Consider the following 19,811-nt stretch of genomic DNA (forward strand, 5'->3'; position numbering starts at 1 on the left):
CCCGCTCCCTGGGCCCCGGGGCGGGGCGGGCTCTGCTCTCGGCCTCCCTCACCGGCGGCGGCGGCGGCGGCTCCGCTGCGGCTCTAAACCCAACATGGCGGCGGCGGCGGCGGCGCTGAGAACAAGGGGGCCCCGGGGCGGGCGAGCGGCGAGAGGGCCCCGCGCTCACAGCGCGCTGGGCCTGGGGAGCGCCGCGCTGGAGCGGCGGCGGCGGCGGCCGGGGGACATGGCCGGCGGGCGGAGGCGGCGGCGGCGGCGGCGGCGGCGGCAGTGGCGGCTGAGGGGGGCGCTAGGCGTTGAGGCGAGGCCGCTCGGCTCACACCCGCCGAGGGGAGGAGAGGAGGGGGCGGGGGCCAGCCTTGGACCCGCGCGGGTCACGTGCCCAAAACACGCTCACGTGACGCGCGCGCCCCGCCTCTCGCGCCAGGCCCTTGCGCGGAGACGTCGGTTCGCTGGTTCGAGGCGACTGTTGCTCACACAGCTTCTAGCGGTTGGGCCGCCTCCTGCTGCCTGGTGCCGCCTCCTCCCCACGCGGAGCAGTCGCCTCGGGCCCCCTCCCATTTCCCTTTAAGGGGGCTGCAGCAGCCAGCCAATCAGGAGCCCCGATGCGCGTCGGTTGGCTGCCACTCAGCTGTCAGCCGTCAATCAACAGTGTGCTGGCCGCGGGTCCCCCAACTGTCAGACAACCTGTCAGTCTGCAGGCCCAGCGCCGCATCCTTCGTTCGTCGGTTCATTCATTCGTTTAGCAAGTGTTCCATGCTGCCAGCCTCTATTGCGCCAGGCTCCGTGCCAGGTCCTCAGGGTGCCAACTCGAATACCCCACACTTGCCTTCGCTTAATCCATCATCAGATACTTATTGGGAACCAACTATGAATCAACTGATTCTGCTGGATCTCTGACCTCTAAGAGCTTACATTCTAGAGGAAGAGACATAGTCCAAGCCGACAAATAGGGGAAGATGATTTCAGATGCTGTTTCATGAAGATGATAACTCAAGGTAATGGGACAGAGTGTGTATGGATGGAGGCTACCCTTCGATAGGGTGGTCCGGGAAGGCTTAGCTGAGCAGATGACATTTGAGTTGCCACCTGAAGGATGAGAAGGAGCTGGTCCTGCAAGAGCAAAAAGCTCAGGGAACTTCCCATCGGGTAGACTGGAGGCAGACGCAAAGTAAAATAACAGAGCTAGACCAGACGCCAACAGAGTGAATCTGGGGCGTAGGAGGAGAGAGAGATGGATTGAGCTTCTGGGGCATCAGGGGATGCTTCTCCAGGAGTGGCTTATGAGGAGAAAAGGCATTCTGTGAAGAGAGAATGGCAGGAGGCAAGGCCCAAAGATGTGAAGGCTTGGAGTGAGCTTTGGTTTGATCCAGGAGTGGGAACGGATAGTTTGCGCTGGGGAGTGTTGAGAGAAGGGACCGATAAGGTGCGTTGAGGCCAGACTCTGAAGGGCCAAGCTAAGCCTCCTGGCCAGTTACTATGTTCATGAATGGAAATGATCAGTGCAGCTCCAGGTTTGAGAAGCATGCTTGGGCAACAGACACATGAGTCCCTCCGGACCCCAGTCTCCAGAGGGAGCAGACCTCGCATACCTGAAACCAGCATATTCAGGCTCCTCTGCAGCTTGGCCAATTTCGGGCCGGGATCTAGCTCTGCTCCAGTTTCCCAGGGCCTGCCCGGGCTTACAGGGAACACCACACCCTGAATCTATCTCCAAATGGATCAGTTGGCCACTGCCCATACATCTGCTGCTTGCCTGTTCCCCAAAGGGAACCCATTAATGAGAAAGCCAAATACACTTTTCCTTCAGAAGAATTCTCTCCTTCTTCCTCCTTCCCCCACTGCCAGGTGCCAAGACCAGTCAGGTTCAACATGTTTCCTGAAGCTTCACCAGAGAGCCCTGGGAGAGGGCCATTTGATAAGATCAAAGTCCCAAAGAGGGTCTGAGATAGGGTCCCAAGAAAATACCAAACCACCAAGCACCCGTCCTCTGACCATTGACAGAAAGATACCAGCCTGCAAATATCTTCCCAGCTGTAAATAGCACTGGATGTAGGGATATCCTGGGGAGATAGGAAGGCAGAGAGCCTAAATTTTGATGTTCATTTAGCTTTTACAGCTTTGCCAGGTGCTTTTACAGAATGCCAAATATTCCCTTGAATGTGACACACAGTCATTCTGAGTCTCAGAGGAGCGTGCGTTGAGGCTTTGGGCCCCATGGGAAAGACCAGAAGCCATTGGTACAAGTGGCTTTGAAAGGTGCAGAGGCTTCTTGTCTGGAAAGCTAAGAACAAAACAGCCCAGATGTGTCGCTAATGAAACAAAAAGAGATGGAGAGCCTCTGGGCAATTCACTTGGTTTTTAGTTCCCACTGAGTCACTAAAGGCAAAGCCAAGTGAAAAGTTGATATCGGCTGGATAGGACAGGAGGTGCTGAGGAAAGAAAGTCAAGGCTTTCCCAGAAGCAATGGGACCGTTCATGGCACTGAGAAAAATCTGGTGGAAGAAAGGAGGGAAAAGAGGTTCAGGTAAAAAGGTATGAGGTCAGAAATGAGAAGAAAGGTTTTCTTCTCTCCATCTAAACCAGGGGTCCTCATAGTGCCTCTTGAATAGACATGCGAAGGCGGATTATATAAGAAGCCAAACAGCATTTGACAAGACTACGAGAGGGTCTAGGCCATAGAAACCCTGTGTACGTGGTCCAAGGAGGATGGAGTGTGAGCCCAGACTAGTGGCTTAAGCATCTCAAGCTAAGGTTGCCGAGATATAGAAAGCACCTCCAGGTCCTGGGCAGGGTCTCCGCAGATTTGAAGGCCAGACTGAAATAAATCTGAAGCCTGTGGGTTGGCTGGAGTCTGCCCAGCCTGGGGTACCTGGGGAGTGACTTTTGGTCACTCTGCCAGTTACACTCAGCTCCAACCTGGAGCTGTCCCAGGTGTATCTATGGCACCTCTGGGCTTCAGCCCAGTAGTCAGGTGTGCTTGGCAGGAAAGAGATGCAGGTGTTGGCTTTCCCCACGGGGGATGCCTGGCTTCCCCCCCTCCCCCAAAGGTGAGAGAGCCACATTTTATGCAATGTTTGTTGAAAGAAGCAAAGAAGTTCCTCTAATTATCACCACGGTAATTACAGGATCACTTCTTCTATCAAGTGTGTTCAAAAGAGACTTGGTGAGTCTCCCCAGGACACGTCATCTGCCTTAGGCACAGACTCCTGGGAGCAGGCTTTGCAGGTCTGATTGGGCTGAGTAGGCACTACTGAAAGGGTCAAAGGCTTGGGTCTGACTGCCCTCCTTGCCTCTACAGCCCATTTTCACCTCTATCATCCACTCCCCACTCCCCACCCCCCCACATCTCTCTATTTACATTCTACAGTGACTGGATTGCAGCTTCCTTATGGGCTCCTGTTCTCTTTCCTTTCTAGATCTCTGACCAAGCCCAGGAGGCATTTCCATTGATTCTTAATTTTGAGGTTTGCTTCTATGTCACCCAGGAGGAAGGTCTCACTTGACCAAACCGAAGCTGGGTAAGATCCTCCTCCCCAGGACTCCCCCAGGCCCCTGAATTTACGTGTATGGTAACACTTATCACACTGAACTGTCACTGCTTGTTTACTTGTCATTCTCTCCCTCTGGATTGTGAATGCCTTGTGGGAAGGGACTGTGGCTTGTTGCCAGTTACACTTTCAGTTCCCAGTGCAGAACTTTGCTCAGAGTAGAAGCTTGACTATTGTGGAATGAATGCTTGAGAGTGAGTGAGAGGGTAAACCAGGTTTCGAACCAGAGCAACTGGTTTCGCCTGATATTCCCGTGATTCTCTCCACGATCTTGTTCGCATTCAGCATCCCCTCCTGTCCTCTGAAACCCCCTTCCTGGTTGAGAAAGAGAGTCCTTCAAGGCAGATAAATCTTGGTTAGAAACATTATGGGAAGACAGAAGATTGGAAGGAAGGTACATGGTAGGCTTAGGCACCAGGTCACCTACAATATTTGGACATGGGTCTTTCAAAAAAAAAAAAACACCTTAATTTTTTGTAGAACAGTTTTAGGTTTATAAAAAAGTTGATGGGAAAGTACCAAGGGTTCCCACATACTCCCTCTGCCCCCAATGCATAGTTTCCCTTATGATTTATATTGTGTGTGGTGCATTTGTTACAAGTGATGGGCCAGTAATGGTACATTTTTATTAACTAAAGTCCATAGTTTACATCATATTTCGCTTTTTAAAATCTTTTTTAAAAAAATAACCTCCACACCCATTGTGTGGTTCAAAGTCATGACCCTGAGGTCAAGAGTACCATGCTCCACCGTCTGAGCCAGCCAGGGAAACCCTACGTTTCACTTTTTGTCTTGTACAGTTCTATGGGTTTTGACATGTCTCTACCATTACAGTATCATACAGAATAGTTTCCCTACCCTGAAAATCCCCTGTGCTTCACTTACTCATCCCTCCTTTCTTCCAAACCTGTGACAACTACCTCTCTTTTTACTGTCTCTGTAAGTTTACCTTTTCCAGAATGTCATATAGTTGGCATCATACAGACTTCTTAGATTGGCTTTTTTTTTTCCGCTCAGCAATATGCTTTTAAGCTTTCTCCATGTCTTTTTGTGGCTTCAAAGTTCTTTTTATCACTGAATAATATTCCATTGTATGAATGTACCAGTGTTTGTGTATCCACTCACCTATTGAAGGACGTCTTGGGTGCTTCCAGGTTTTGGCAAGTGTGAATAAAGCAGCTCTAAATATTTATGTGCAGGTTTTTGCGTGGACATACGTTTTCAATTTAATTCAGAATATCATGTGGTTTTTTTAGAGGTGTGTTGCTTAATTTCCAAATATTTGGGGCTTTCCCAGATATCTTATTCCTATTTATTTCTAAGTAATCCTGCTGTGGTCAAAGAATATAAGATTTTAATCTTCTGAAATTTGCTAAAACTTGTGTATGGCCCAAGATATGGTTTATTTATTTTTTCTTTTTTAATCTTTATTTTTGAGAGAGAGAGAGAGAGACAGAGCATGAGCGAGGGAGGAGCACAGAGAGAGAGGGAGACACCGAATATGAAGCAGGCTCCAGGCTCCGAGCCATCAGCACAGAGGTTTTGAACAGGGTTTGAACTCACAGACTGTAAGATCATGACCTGAGCCGTAGTCGGACGCTCAACTGACTGAGATCCTCAGGTGCCCCAAGATATGGCTTATTTTGATGAATATCCCATGTGCACTTGAAAAGAAATTGTATTCTATTATTTGATGTGTAATGTTCTATAAATGTCAATTAAGTCAAAGTAGTCGATAATGTTCAGATATTCTACATCCTTACTAATTTTTTTGTCTATTGATTTTTCATATCAATTATCGAGAAGTATTAACATTTTTTATTATAATTGTGAGCTTTGTCTACTTCTCCCTATAATCCTATCTATTTTTGTTTTATGTATTTGAAGCTCTGTGATTAGGTTAATATACATTTAAAGTTGTTATATCTTCCTGATGAAGTGCCTCTTCTGTCATTGTGAAATATCTGTTACAGTCTGCTTTGAAGTGTACTTTATCTGATATTAATATAGTCACTCCAGCTTTCTTATGATTTATTTGTGTTTTTATTTTGTATCTTTTTCCATTCTTTTGCTTTCAACCTATGTATAGTTTGTGTTTGAAGAATATGTCTTATAGATAGTATATACATGGATCTTGCTTCTCTGCTCTGGCAATTTGTGTTTTTTGTCCATTTATATTTAATGTGATTATTGATGTATTTAGGTTTAGTTCTACCATTTTGCTATTTGCTTTCTGCCATTCCATCTTTTTGGTGTTGTTTCTCTGTTTCTCCTTTCCTTCCTTCTTTTGGTTTAATTGAATAATATTTTGTATTCATTTTAAATCCTCTATGGCCCTTGTTAGCTATACCTTCTATGAATTGTATTTGTGGTGGCTGCTGTAGTGACAATAACACACATCTTTGACTTATCACAATCTGCTTAAAATTAATATTGTGGTACTTCACATAAAATATAGGAACTTCACAACAATGTAGCTCCACTTTTCCATATTCTTAGCCTGTGTGCTGTTATTACATAAATTACATCTGTTATAAACACTATAACATCATAATTTTAGCTTTCAAACAGTGATGTCTTTTGAAGAAATCAAGAAATGAAAAAAATAGAATTTTTAAAAATATTTACTCACATATTTACCATTTCAAGTGTTTTTCATTCCTTCCTATAGATCTGAGGGTTTATCTGGTGTCATCTCCCTTCAGCCAGATAAACCTCCTTTAGCATCTCTTATTATACAGGTTTACTGGTGACAAATACAGTTTTTATTTATCTGAAAATGTGTCTATTTTGCCTTCATGTTTGAAGTATATCTTCACTGGATATAGGTATCTGGTTCGAGAGGGGGATTTGCTATGTTTTGTTTTGTTTTCCAGCACTTTAAAGATGTCAATCTGTTAGGTTACAGCTTCTCATTTGCAATGAGAAGTCAGCTGTCATTTGTATCATAGATGCCCTGTTTATAATGTGTCATTTTTCTCTGGCTGTTTTCAAGATTTTTTGCATTCTCTTTGGATTTTGGTTGTGTGACTATGCTATACTGGGCATGGCTTTCTTTGTATTTATTTTGTGTGGGCTCCACTGAGCTTTTTGAATCTGTGAATTTATCTTTAATGACATTTGAGAAGTCATCAGCAAATATTTCTTCAAATATTCTTACGCCCCATTCTCCCTCTTTTTTCTAAAAATTCAATTACATGTGGTATATAGATCTTTTAATGTTTTCCCACAGGTCCGTGAAGCTCTGTTTAATTTTTTCAGTTTTCTTTTTCTCTCTGGTATTCAGAATAGGTAATTTCTTCCTTTCTTTTTTGAAGAGTGTTCATGCTTCTTTTTTAAATGTTTATTTATTTATTTTAAGAGAGATAGCACGCACATGCATGAGAGAGCATGAGCAGGGGAGAGGCAGGGATAGGGAGAGAGAGAATCCCAACCAGTCTCCATACTCAGCACGGGGCCCAAAGCGGGGGCTCTATCTCACAGCCCTGGGATCATTAACTGAGCCAAAGTCAAGAGTCAGATGCTTAACCAACTGAGCCATCCAGGCACCCCCAGAATGGGTATTTTCTATTGATCTTCAAATTCATGGACTCTTTGGTCATCTTCATACTGCTATTGAACCTATCAAGTTAATTTTTCATTTCATTTATTGTACATTTTAGTTCTTGGATTTTCATTTGGTTCTTTTATATAGTTTCAATTTCTCTGCTGAGGTTCTCCATCTGTCTTTTCACTGTGACTATATTTTCCTTTAAGGCCTTGAAAATATGAGTTGCTTTAAAATCCTCGATGTTAATTCCAACATTTGGATCATCGCTTTTCTCCTTGAAAATGAGTTTTGAGTATCAGTTTTCTGTGTCTTCATGGGTCTACTACAACTTTCTTGGGTTTTGTATGCTGGATATTGTCAATGTAGAGACCCTGGTTATGTTATGTTCCTCTCAAGAGTGTTTAAGTTTGTTTTAGCAGGCAAATAACTTGGCTAGACTCCAAACTCCAAACTTTGCCCCCTTGGAGAGGGCGAGCCCTGAAACTTCCACTCAGTTCTTTAATCTTCCAGGTGCTGATTTCACTGGAATCTCTGGAGCCTCCTGTGCATGTGTGTAGGTCAGTGGACAGCCAAGGATTTGGACAGAGTTTACATACAGATTTTGGGGCTCATCTCTTCTACAGCTCCTGTCTTTCTAGGATTCCCCACCACCATGACCATTTCTTAATTTTCCAGCAATTTGCATGGAATTCTCTACTTTTGACACCTCAAACCAGCAAGAGCACAGCTCTCTACACATCCCTATCTCCCACACAGATTAGAGAGGGCCTCAAACAAGAGGCCACAGCAATACAAATTTCATCCAGTATAGCTCCTGTCTCTCAAGTTTCAACTCCTCTCACCTTTCTGCCTCCTGTTGAATGCTCTACAGTGCCATCAAATAATTGGAGGTTTGGGGTATATATTTTATTCAAGTTATATCACTGTGATCTCATGGAGGCTTCTTCTGCCCAATCTAATCTGCTACTTTTTTAAAAAAATTTTTTTAAATGTTTTATTTATTTCTAGGCGAGAGAGAGAGACAGCGTGAGCAGGGAAGGGTCAGAGAGAGAGGGAGACACAGACTCTGCAACAGGCTCCAGGCCCTGAGCTGGCAGTCAGCACAGAGCCCGACGCGGGGCTCCAACCCACAAACCGTGAGATCATGACCTAAGCGAAAGTCGGACGCTTAACCGACTAAGCCACCCAGGCGCCCCGAATCTAATCTGCTATTACCACCCCTTTTCTCTTACCTTCTTTAACTTTTTTATTCTTCAGAGCACCACCTGAAGGTCAGTATAATCAGTCCTATTTTTCAGCTCAGGAAACCAAGGCTTTGAAAAGTGAAGCATTTTGTCCAAGGTCACAGCTAGTTCATGGCACAGCCGGGATTTGAAATGAACCAGATGACATAACCCTATCCTTGCTGCAATTCACGGTACTTCCTATATGTCTTTAAGGGGGTTTGCATTCCACCCTAGAGCCCACCAGCAAATATTCATGAAATTTTTCAGGCTAGGGCAGTAGTTTTCAACCCACGGTATCAGAATCATTTGAGAAACTATGAAAAATAGAGATGCTAGGCCCCATCTCCTGGAGAGGTATGTCTAATGGTAGAGACTTGAAATCTACATTGTATACTGTTTCTTACTGATTCTAGTGCCCAGGCAGGGTTACAAACCTCTCTGGTAAAGGCAAAGTAACTGCCACCAGTATTCCTCTGTCTCTTGTAGCTCAGGATTCTTATTTTTCCATCATGCTTCACCAACAAACTAACCCTGGTGCTGACGCCAGTTAAGGCTGTGGGCTCTGGAGTCACTGCACTTAGATTCACATCCGAGCTCTGTCACTTGTCAGCTGTGTGGCCTTGGGCAGGTGGCCCCACCTCTCTGAGCCTCCTGCTTTTTCTTATCTTAAGCATGGATCACAACAGCACCAACTTCACAGGGCTTCACAAGGTTTACATGAGATCATACAGCTGAAACATTTCACAGAGTGCCTGACACCTGGTAAGCAAGCAATCAATAGAAACTATTATTATGAAAACAGCCTCCCTTAGCTTTTCTGCTTGTATCAACTGTGTTTTATCACTTATCTAAACCCAGCTTCTAGAGTTAAACTATATCTGTGTTTTCTAAGGGATTTCAAAAGCCCCCTCTCCCAAAAGTTAAAGCAATCTCTGACCTTCCAACTGATCCACCCTCAGCTGAGCAAGAAGCGTTTAAAAACTTTTTTTTTTAATGTTTATTTATTTTTGAGGGACAGAGAGCAACAGAGAACGAGCAGGGGAGGGGCAGAGAGAGAGGGAGACACAGAATCCAAGGCAGGCTCCAGGCTCTGAGCTGTCAGCACAGAGCCCAACGGGGCTCACAGTCAGGAACTGTGAGATCCCTGAGCCGGAGTCATATGCTCAACCAACTGAGCCACCCAGGCGCCCCCAGCAGGAGGCATTTTAAATTCAGCCCAGAGGAGCACCTGGGTGGCTTGGTTGGTTAAGCGTCTGACTTCCGCTCAGGTCATGATCTCAATGTTCCTGAGTGTGAGCCCCACTGGGCTCTGTGCTGACAGCTCAGAGCCTGGAGCCTGCTTCGGATTCTGTGTCTCCCTCTCTCTCTGCCCTTCCCCTGTTCCCTCTTTCTCTCTCTTCCTCAAAAATAAACACACATTAAAAATAATTTATAAATTGAGCCCAGAACCTGAAAGAACTTCTTAGAAGTGACTAAGTAGCTCTCAGCGTCAGGCTGTGCCCCTTCTTGCCTGTGCGTTGGACCTTATAGGCCACACCTTCAGTGAAGCCCTGAGTGACAGCTTTGAATACCAGAATAGGATGTTAAAATCGCAAAACCAGACTTAAACTGTTGCAACTAACTACCTCTGTTCCTGAGAGTCAGGCCTGAGTCAGAGTGTCCCAAGGGGAATCCAGGCCTGACCAAGAAGACCCAAGGGAGGCAGGCTTCTCACACCCTGTTTCTAGACACTGGCTGAGCAGCTGGGGGAGATGAGAGAGGACTCATCCGCCACCCTTGAAGCTGGCCCCATCTGGCAGACTTCACTATAGGACTCTTCATCAGGACAACCTCTCCTGTGTGGCATGTGACACACCCCAAGGTGACTGGTGAATGCTTTTCTGCCAGCCAGAGCATTCCACCGCAGGTCAGGTCTGTAGGTTTCAAGAAACACTGAGGACCGGAAGGGCTCCCAGGGGTGGTTCCTGGGAAGCAAGGGAAGAGGATTTCCCATTTCCTGGGGACCCTCTCTGTGCCAAATGCTACACATTCTTTATTGGACTCCATCTATTGTAAGGTGTGTTTCCCTCAGCACCGAATCCCCAATGCCCAACAGAATAGACACTAGGTAAATATTTAATCATGATAATAGTAAAACAGATACCATTTATTGAGTGGTTATTATATGCCAAGTACTGTTCAAAGGGCTTTACCTGTCTTAACTCATGCGGTATTTGCTGAATGAAAACTAGGACAACATCACGATGAGGCTACACTCTTGATTTCTATTTCACATAAGAGGAGGCTGAAACACAGAGAGGGTGTGTGGCGGGGGGGGGGGGTCAAAGAGCAGACGGGTAATAAATGAACAGTGAGGCCAGGCTTCCAATCCAGGGAAATGTGGCATCCCAGGAAGTAGAAGGGAAGGTCTGGGTTGAGTGAATGAGATACAGGTGCAAAGGAAAAAACCCTAGTGGGTTTTGAAGGAGGCATCTCTGAGGAAGGAGCAAATTCTAGCAATTGTTGGTGGAGGCTGATGCTGGCTGGCCACCTCTTAGAGCATGTATTTCACATGCAGTAACACAACCCCAGGCCAGTCCCCTAAGAAATGCTGACATTGTGGGGGCCCCTGGGTGGCTCAATCGCTTAAGCCTCCGACTTTTGATTTCGACTCAGGTCATGATCTCATGGTTCATGGGTTCAAGCCTGGCAGCCTGACTCCATGCTGACAGTGCAGTATCTGCTTGGGATTCTCTCTCTCTCTTTCTCTCTCTGCCCCTCCCCTGCTTGTGTTCTCTCTCTCTCTTTCTCAATCTCTCTTAAAATAAATAAACTTAAAAGAAAAAAGAATAATGCTGACATCCTGTCCTCAAGAACCACACCCCCTTCTCACAGGAAGAGGGTGAAGATGAACCTTACATTTCATCATGGCCACTGTGTGATATGCAGGGCGCAGAGGGGTATGGCTTCTGTCCCGGTGATCATAAGCCCCTGGTCGGATCCTCTGCCAGAGTCCTAGAACCAGGGGAGAAGGGGGGGAGGGGGGAATAGAAGGCGGCTTCCCAGCTCCACCTGAGATGAGTCAGAGGTGGCGCCCAAGCCCTGGAGTCTGGGCGGACCTGGGCAGGTAGGAGCACATCACAAACCCCACCAGTGGTTCAGCGGACACCCACCCGCTTGACCTCATTCTTAGGTGAGTCTCCTGGGATTGGCTTGCTGAGGGGACTTGACTTCTCAGGTGGGACAGAGGCCCCAACAGAGCAAGGGCTGGGAGTAGCACCCAAGAAAAGGAAACAGCTGTGACCCTTCTGCCCCTAGCTCATCCCCTGGTCATGCAAATGACCAAGTCTCCCCTGGTCACTCAGCCCCACCCACCTCAGCCGCTCCAGTATATCACATCATTTTCTTCACAACATGTATCACTACAGGACTGATCTTGACCCATCTGATGCACTTGCTCATTATCTCCCTGATGCCTTCCTGCTCCCTGTTCATCACTGTAAGTGTGGAATGGAGCTGGGCACAGAGCAAGTGCTGAATAGCTTTGGATAAGCCATGAGTATGACAGGGCCACGTCTCCACCTACAGTCTTGGTGTCCGAACCGCCCCTCACCAGAACCACCACAGCTGGGCCAGCAGGAAGTCCTGACCCGGACTTAGATCCTCTTCACCAAGTATTCCAGCAATGCTCTGGGCTCTAATAGGGACTGTGGCTCCCTCTGAGGTCCCAGAAGGGAGGAGATGCCATGGATGTGGCCAGAGCCGTTGCCTGCTGGCTAGACGCCCCTCTGCCCACTGTCAGGACTCAGGCACCGCCCCACTGCTGACCTCCGTTTGGGCCTTCCTACCCGAGAGTCTTTATGCTCACTCCTCTTTCTGGCCAGTCCCCTGCAGCGTCTCCTGTGGAGCTCCTTCAGAGAGGGGGATCCCTTGGCAGAGCTGTTTGGGCCCCACGTGAACCCCTTCTTGCCTTCTCATCCCAGAGCAAACGAGAGCTATGTGGGGATGAAGAAGGGCAAACACAGCCTCAGACTGGTCCTCGAACACCTGTTCCTAACAATCTCTCAGCCTTGTCTTCTGTCAGGCCCTCCCCGCCTGGTGTCTTCCTCCTGTGATTTTCTTTCCCAGGTGCCTTTCCTCCCTGAATGTAGTTATGTCTATCCTTGCTGATGCTGTTGGGTTGGTGTGACCTTGGGTTCACACACCTGGACAGGGTGTCAGTTCTTTTCCATGAGGCCTGTGGGTCCCATGCAAATCGGAGGGTGTGTCCAGCCATATTGCAGGCGGTACCACGCCCACCTAACGTTCCACAGCTATTTGAGAACCAGTCTATTTTTAGCCACAGGCCCCTCTGGAAGGTACTGTGGCCAGATTGCTCTGACTGTGCCAAAACAGCCCTACCTAAGAACCCTCAAGAAGCTAGGGGAAGAGAAGGTATGCTTTCTAAGCACCCACCATGAGCCAAGCATCCTGCTGGGCCCTTCCAAATGGAAGGTCTCAGAATCTCCTAACTCTTGAATAAACTTTTGGTGAACACGTACTCTGTGTCATGCTTTTTGGACCTTATCTTTTTTTACAACATTCTTGGGAAGGATTTTCATCGCAGAGTTGAGGAAACAGAGGGTCCAAGAGGTGAAGGGGCCTTCCTAGGCTTACAGCTAGTCAATGACTCCAGGGTCCATGCTTGTCTCACCCCATCACATCCTATCCCCAGTTGTGGCCTTAAGAGACACGCTGAAGAGGGCGTCTGGGTGGCTTAGTTGGTTAACCATCTGACTCCAGCTCAGGTCATGATCTCAAAGTTCGTGGGTTCAAGCCCCACATTGGGCTCTGTGCTGACAGTATGGAGTCTGCCTGGGATTCTATCTCTCCCTCTCTCTGCCCCTCCCCCACTTGTGCACACTCTTTCTCTCACTTTCAAACTTAAAAAAAAAAAGACGTGCTCAAGGAAAATAAGGCATGAAACACAACATTATACTAACCTAAACAAGGGGTACAAACCCAAGAGCCTCCTGGACACAAAGAGATCATTTAAATAAGTGAAGCAGTCCAGGCCAACAGGGGTGAGTGGAGACCATGGATAACTGGAGGAAGTCACACCCCATCGAAAGGCAGTAGGTGCTACTCATCTTCAACAAAATGTTACCATGTGGGACTGTACGTCAGTGTGGCCAGATCTTCTGACTTTTTTTTTTTTTTAAAGAAAACCTGGAAATCTGAAACTTTTATGTGAAATTTACAAACAAAGCATTTCTGGGGCACCTGGGTGGCTCAGACGGGTAAGTATCCGACTCTTGGTTTCAGCTCAGATCATGATCTCATGGTTTCCTGGGTTCAAGCCTCACGTCAGGCTCTGCACAGACAGTGTGGAGCCTGCTTGGGATTCTCTCTCTCTCCATCTGTCTCTGTCCCTCCCCTGCTCATGCTGTCTCTGTCTCTCTCAAAATAAGTAACATTAAAAAATAATAATAAATAAATAAAAGCCATTGGTTTAAAACAAGCTGTATCAGGCTGACAATTTGGCCCTATGAGCTAGAAGATGCTTCACAATCTTGGAAAGGATCCATGTCTATTAATCTGCTGTTTCCAGTTTTGCACTGTGCTTGGGCCCTCAAGATACTCCTCTGTCGGGGGAGGGAAGGTTAGAGATGGGAAGACCTAAGACATGCACATCCAAAAGGCATGCCACTCTTGAAGAAAAGACCCAATTAAAAAAGAAAAAGAAAAAGACACATGGGTCTACCACAGGACTACTTGAAGGTCTGAGCTCATTAGCTGCCAATAGCAGAATCCATTTCTAGGTAACTCAGGCAGAAAGGAATTTGTTAGAAGGATATCTGGAAGCTTAGAGAATCAGTGAGAGAAATAGAAGCAGAAAATTGGCAGAAACCCAGGGGAGGGAGATGGATGCAATGACGCCTAAAGATTTTGCCACAAATAGCCTGTGACCACCACTGAGCATCAGAGGCCCCATGAAGTCTACATCATCTCTCCTCATAGGTAGCCCTCACCCCATGCTTCCAGAGATTTCAGCCAAATGACCCAGCTTGGTGAGAATCAATATTTGATACTTCTATTTCATATAAAATCTGATATTTGATCCAGAAGGTGGACCCCTCCCAAACACAGGTATGAGGTTCAGATGCTGGGAAGCCACATACACACATGCCAACTGACTCCTAATCTGAGCTGGAAGGGGTCTTGAAGAACCTATTGTCTTTCCTTTTCAGAATGGGGAAACTGAGGCACCAAGCAGGCCAATGGGTTTTTCAAAACCAACCTAGAACTTGTAGTCAAGCCACACGTTGACCTCCTGATTCGGGCTTTCTAACTGAGCTGCAAAAGGCTTCAGAAGTCACAAGAAAGGAGAGATGTGGGATGTGGCTGGCAAGAAGGCATCTTGGTGGAGGGGAGAGAGGAAGGTAGAAAAACATCTTAAGAAGGCTTAAGCTGGGCTAGGCCATAAGGGAGAACTAAAGATAATAATGTGAAAGCAATAGCTTTGTTGTTGGAAATGCAGAGAGCATCAGGCCTGGCCTGCAGTTTTCACCAGATCCCTGGGTGATCTCAGTGCATGTTCGAGCTTGAGATGCGGTGCTTTAGTCAGTGGGGGGAGAGCCAGGCTATCAAAACAAAACCAAACCTCTAGCTTCAGGAGTGATAGTATTCTAGTCCACAAATCAGGGGTTGGGTTCTCAGATAATGTTTGTTTTGTGATTAGGCTTTATAACATATTTCAGGGTTTTGCTCAAAAGCTACCTCCTCAATGAAGCTTTTTATAGTCGCACCATTCAAAATTATATCCACTCTGAGGGGCGCCTGGGTGGCTTAGTCGGTTAAGCGTCCGACTTTCGCTTAGGTCATGATCTCGCAGTTCGTGGGTTCGAGCCCCGCGTCGGGCTCTGTGCTGACTGCCAGCTCAGAGCCTGGAGCCTGTTTCAGTCTGTGGCTCCCTCTCTCTCTGACCCTCCCCTGCTAACGCTGTCTCTCTCTCTCTCCTAGAAGTAAATTAAAAAAAAAAAATTATATCCACTCTGTGCTCCTTTGCCTCTTTCCTGCTTTAGTTTTTTTTTTTTTTTTTTTCCTGGAATGCTTATTACCATCTGAATGATGAAAAGCGTCAGTTTTTTAATTTGTGTTCTCTCTCTCTTTCTCTCACAAGGTACAGAAGCAGCAATTGGGTCTGTTAGCATCCACAACGTGGCTGGTACCCAATAGGTCCTCCTTAAGTGTTTTTGGAATGAATAGGTTATACGGCATATATCAAATGTTATATAATAAAATGGCTTTTGAAATTTAAAAACCATATCTAACAATTATTGGGCATTGCCATGTGTGAAGTCCTGGGTTGAACACTTCATGTACCATTAAGATCTCACTGAATCCTCATGATACAGAAGAAGAAAAGGAGGCTCAGGGAGCATGACATTTGCCCAAGGCCACACAGCTAGGACGTGGCAGAAGCAGAATTTGAACTTAGCAGAGATAGGAGGCTGGAGTGATTCTGGAGGTGACCTGGGGACAGGGTTGGGCTCCAGAAGCAATGGCACAGAGGCGAGGTCGCAGAGAGGAAGAGGTCTTCTAAAGCCCCACCCTGTGGTTTAAGAGCTGGGGTTGGCAGGGCGGGGTCGGTTTGTACCTGGGGACTCTGAAGCCACGCGGAGAAGGTATCAGTGAGTGCCACCTGGAGCTTGTGATGATGCGCTCGGATTACAATGTGCTAGAAATGCTGGGAAGGCGGCTCCCAGCCTGATAGACTCACCTCTGTAGTCCCTCCAGAGGCCCAGGAGGGCAGGCTAATTGTAGAACGACAGGCAGCCAAGAAGCCAGTGAGTGGAGGCGTCAAAATCTGAGTCCTTCTGGGGTTACTGGGTGGCTCGGTCGGTTGAGCCTGCAACTCTTGATTTCTGTGCAGGTCGTGAACCCAGGATCGTGGGATCCAGCTCCACACTGAGCACAGAGCCTGCTTAAGATTCTCTGTCTCTCTCTGCCTCTCTTCCCTGCTCATGCTCTTGCTCTCTTTCTTAAATAAATAAATAAATAAGACTTTCTGAGTCCCAGTGCTACATGGTCTCTATTCTCTGAGCAGCTCAGGCTGTGAAGCCAGAGACTCCTTGCTACGGGCTCTATGGTGGCGGCTGCTTCTGCTCCTGCTTGTGTTACATTTGGGGGGAGCAGGGTCTCACACAGAGCCACTCTCTGCCCCACTCTGTCCCCAGAAGTAACCCATCTTCAAAAGACGTCTCAGATTCAGCCATTTTCCTCCACCGGGTCCGAGCGTCCCTTCTCCTCCCCTCCCCTTCCTTCTCCTGGTTGGGATATAGTTCACATATGTTAGCTGAGGTTCTCTAGAGAAACAAAACCAATAGGGACTTAGAGATAGGGATAAAGATAGGGATGGGGTGGGTATCATATAGATACACAGAAGAGGAGATTTATGAGGTGTCTGGCTGGCTCAGTCAGAAGAGCATGCGGCTCTTGATCTCAGGGTCGTGAGTTTGAGCCCCATCTTGGGTGTAGAGATTACTTAAATAAGCAAATAAACTAAAAGCAAAAAGGAGATTTGTTATAGGAATTAACTCACATGGTTATGGAGGCTGAGAAGTACCATGATCTGCCATCTGCAGGAAAACTCTGTGGTAGAATTCAATTGGAGTCTGAAAGCTTGAGGACCAGGGGTGTTGATGGCATAGTTCTGATCTGAGTCCAAAAGGCCCAGAACCAGGAGCACCAAAGCCTGAGGGCAGGAGAAGATGGACATCCCAGCTCCAGCAGAGAAAGGACATTCGACCTTCTTTCACCTTTCTGTTCTCTTCAGGCCCTCAGTGGATTGGGAGATGCCCACCCGCCTTGAGGAAGGCTCCTTGCTTTATTCAGCTCATCATTTTAAATACTCATCTCTTCCAGGGGCGCCTGGGGGGCTCAGTTGGTTTAGCGTCTGACTCTTGCTTTCGGCTCAGGTCATGATCTCACGGTTTGTGGGATCAAGCCCCACATAGGGCTCCACGCTGACAGTGCAGAGCCTGCTTAGGAATCTCTGTCTCCTCTCTCCCCCTCACTCTCTCTGCCCCTCCTCCACTTGCTCTCTCTGTCTCTCTCAAAATAAATAAGTAAATAAACTTAAAAAAATTTAAATACTAATCTCTTCCAGGAAAACCCTCACAGACAAACCCAGAAATAATGTTTCACTGGCTATCTGGTCATCCCTTGGCCTACTTGGCATAAACCATAAGATCAGTCATCCCAATGAGCTAAAAAATTCACCTTTTAAAATTCAGTGAATTTTAGTATAGTCACCAACGTGGGCCACATCATCACAATCTAACTTCCAAATTATTTTCATGACCCCAAAAAGAACCCCTCATCTGTTAGCAATCACATCCTCCCATTGTCTCCCCGCCGCCCCGTCCTAGTTAACCTCTTATCTAAATCCTGCCTTTAGGATTCTCCTATTCTGGACATTTCATATAAATGGAACCACAGAATACATGGTCTTTTTGTTTCTGGCTTCTTTCATTTAGCATAATGTTTTCAGTTTTATTCACATCGTAGCACGCATCAGTACTCCATTGTTTTTTCATGGCCAAATATTCCATCGTATGGTTAGACCACATTTTGTTTATCCATTCACCAGTGGACAGACATTTGTGTTGTTTTCAGTTTGGGGGCGTTATGGACAATGCTACAATGAACATGTGTACATTTCGGTTTTTGTGTGGGCACCCCTACTTCTTGCCCGAACCACACCACTAACGTCCACACTGGAGTCCGAGCTTCTGTCCTTGGCCCCCAAGGGTCTGTTCACACAGCAGCCAGAGGGGTCCTTTGAACATGGAAGTCGGGTCATGTCATTCCTTTGTTCTAAACCTCCAGTGGCTCCCCATTACCCTGAGGATACAGTTGAAAGTCCAGCACAATCTCTCCCCTGCCTCCAGCCCTGCGGTTACCCGAGGTTGTCTGTACTTCCGCTTCCCTAGCTGAGTCTCAGTTCCTCAAATGAGTTGTGCTCCTTCCCACCTCCATGCTTCTGCAAGTGCTGGCTTCTTATTGGGAACATTTTTCCCACTCCTTCTTCCCTTTTGTCTGCAAACTCCTCATCATCCCGCAGGCCGAGGGAAATCACTCACATTTGCAGAGAAGCCTTCTGTGGCCTTCCCACTAGAGGGTGGGGCACTTGGGTTCAGCAGGGCAAGGCTGGGGAGGGGGGTGTCATGAAGCTGCACTTTGGCAGCTGTAGGAGATGCCGTTGGTGTTCTGTTCAAATCCCTCTTCCCAGCATCCATTGTCCAGCCATTAGGATCATCGCTGCCCCTTCTTCCAGGGAAACGCCTTCAGCTAAGGGGCCCTGCCTCACCTGGGAGGCTCTGATACCTCCTCCTGCTCCCCCACCCCGCAGCCTGCGGGCAACGACTGACACAGGGACACAAAAGACTGGTCCTCTCGCCTCAATGTGGGACACATCTATGGTGTAGTTCAGACTCCAGGGCACCTTGGCCCTCTGCCCCAGCTGTAGTCAGTCAGGCCAAGGCTAGACTTTCTCTAGCCCCTCCCACACCCCATCCTGCTTCCCTCACACCTTCACTGGGTCTCAGGTACCCGCCTCAGACTCGGCCCAAGACAATAACATTTTACATGAGACTGAAAAATTGTCCATGTCAATATCAAGTACATCCCCTCCCTGCGTCTACTGATCGAAGTGATGGGAAGGAAGGCTCTGCCCTTCCCCAAGTCCTCTTTGGCACTGACCCTGTGACTGGGCACCCCATTAGTACTCCCAAGGCATCATACACTTGCCTTTGTGCCCCTCCAGATTTCACTGGTTTGTTGACTGTCAATTGTCTCTTCCTCACTTGACCTTAAGTTCTCCAAGGGCACAAACCACATCTGTGTCCTTTTCTACCTTATCCTTGCTATCCACCAGGCACCTTGGGAGAGCCTAACAAATATTTGGTGAAGGGCGTTCCTAGCTTCAGCGTGCATGATACCAAGAAATGGGAAACAACCTAAATGCCCGTGAAAGGGGAATACCTACTCGTGGCACCTGGGTAAGAACCCCAGCCAGCTGGGCTTGCTTACCTAGCAAGCTTCTTCCTTGCTTGATTTCACAGATCCACATGCAGCCAGAAGCTCTGGACCCATTCATGCCTTACATTGAGGTCATGTAGTCACTGAAGTCAGAGAAACCTCAAGGAACCTCCCAATCTTCAGCCACTCACTTAGGAGCCAGCATAGGGCAGAAGAACGGGCTTTGACGACAGACATTTCCAAAGCCACCCCCGGAGCACACACACAAAAGTATGCAAACACTTTGACTTAAGAAATTCCATCACTAAGAATGTATCCTAAAGGAAAATCTAGCATTATGCATGAAGGTTTAGCTAAAGGCATATTCACTGAAGAATCACTTTGATGGTGGAGGAAAAATGGAAACAATCCTTGCTGGGCTGGGTGGGGAGGGGACTCTTGCTGTACTCTTTCAGCACAGTGTGACCTTAATTTACTTGG

At 47.2% G+C, this 19,811-nt stretch overlaps 1 long non-coding RNA gene across 1 annotated transcript; it reads left to right on the plus strand.

The window, feature by feature from the left end:
- Nucleotides 1-773: 773 nt before the first annotated feature.
- Nucleotides 774-15,558, plus strand: LOC120225212. The gene is made up of 3 exons (XR_005526828.1): nt 774-998; nt 3,420-3,521; nt 15,469-15,558. It is a non-coding gene; the product is annotated as an uncharacterized LOC120225212 (long non-coding RNA).
- Nucleotides 15,559-19,811: the final 4,253 nt, after the last annotated feature.

This window comes from Hyaena hyaena, unplaced genomic scaffold, assembly GCF_003009895.1.
Source record: "Hyaena hyaena isolate Hyena2069 unplaced genomic scaffold, ASM300989v1 scaffold_0, whole genome shotgun sequence".
Taxonomy (NCBI): Eukaryota; Metazoa; Chordata; class Mammalia; order Carnivora; family Hyaenidae; genus Hyaena; species Hyaena hyaena.